The sequence below is a fragment of the Solanum stenotomum genome, chromosome 6, assembly GCF_019186545.1.
Source record: "Solanum stenotomum isolate F172 chromosome 6, ASM1918654v1, whole genome shotgun sequence".
In the NCBI taxonomy this organism is placed as follows: domain Eukaryota; kingdom Viridiplantae; phylum Streptophyta; class Magnoliopsida; order Solanales; family Solanaceae; genus Solanum; species Solanum stenotomum.
This window is the reverse complement of record NC_064287.1, coordinates 11,522,643-11,524,297: the sequence shown is the minus strand read 5'-3', so window position 1 is coordinate 11,524,297 and position 1,655 is coordinate 11,522,643.

The following is a 1,655-nucleotide window of genomic DNA, read 5'->3' as shown; positions in this document are numbered from 1 at the left end:
GATAAGGAGGCCAAGGTCGAGGCTCCAAAGCCACCTATGTTCAAAGGCGTCCGTGACGTGCAAGAGGTGTTGAATTTCTTGATCCATTTGCGGAATTACTTCAAGTGAAACAGGATGAAGAGTGATGAGAGTAAGATCAACACTGTCGTGTTGTGCCTCTCAGATATGGCCATACTATGGTGGAGGCGAAAAGAGTCAGAAATAGGGAAGGGACTTTTCACCATCGACACTTGGGAGCAATTCCTAGTGGAGTTCAAGAAGGCTTTCTTCCCTAACAACGTCATCTATCAGGCGAAGCACAAGTTTAGGGAACTGAAGCAGACGGGCAGCATATGCGCATACGTGAATGAGTTCACTACCCTCACGCTTCAGATTCCTAACCTCACGGATGAAGATATGATGTTCCACTTCATGGATGGGCTGCAAAATTGGGCCATGACGGAGTTGGAACGCCGACAGGTTAGGACTATCGATGAAACCATCATGCAGGCCGAAGCTTTGACAGACTTCAGGCATGAAAAGCCCGACAAAGCCGGAGGAGAGGAAGTGAGGGGTATTCATGACCATGGTGGGGGAGATTGTGGAAAAGTTGAGGAGCAGCGGCAACATCCCAAGAATCATGATACCTACAAGTCTAATGGCAAGAGGTTGGGACATCAAAGCAATGTTGAGAAAAAGATAGAGCCTACAAAGAATAACGGTTGCTACATATGCGGTGGGCCGCACGGCTATGCGAGGTGCCCTGAACTGAAGAGACTTGGTGCTATCCTATGGGAGCGAAAGGAGAAAGATGCACAGGAGCAAGCACAGGGTGCATAGACGATGCAGTTGGGCTTGATAGGACTAAGCGGATCCATCGCGAAGCAACCAGGGAAGCCAAGAGGATACGGCGCGCAGTATGTCGACCTCACGATTAATGGAAGACCCTCGTGTGCTATGGTCGACATGGGTGCAGAGGCCAACATCATGACCAAGACGGCAACAACAAGGTTAGGGTTGAGTTACAGTCCGAGTAGCGCCCAACTGAGGACAGTCAGTGCACCATAGACTCCCGTGTGTGGAGTTGCGCATGGAGTAAGCATCACGCTAGGCGAGTGGCAAGGTGTGGCAAGGTAAGACCAATTTCACTGTCGCTCCTCTAGACCTCTTTGATATCATACTAGGGTAGGAGTTCTTCCAAGAGTGTCACACGGTGATCGACGCTTACCTCCAATGACTTCTAGTCATGGAGCAAGCATGATGATGTATGGTGCCCCTAGTTAAGGTACCGAAGACGGAAGGACAAGTCCATCTAACAGCCATGCAACTCGTAAGAGGCCCTAAGAAGAAGGAGTAAGCATTTATAGACACCATTGCAAGTTTGAATGAAGACAATGGTGCAAAATGGTCATTGCCACCCTGCATGAAAAAGGTTCTAGAAGAGAACAATGTCGTGATGCCAAATAAGCCGCCAAGGCGTGTGCTTCCTAGGAAGGAGGTAGATCATAAGACCGAGATGAAAGAGATCAGGAAGCAACTAAAGGAGTTGCACGAGGGTGTTGATCGAGTCAATGGACTATTGGTCATGCGTACGAGAAGACAAGACTCGATTGATGATGCAGCGATAATACGACGTGGTCGCCGCATCAATAGGTGTGGGAGAGTGTCATGTCCCG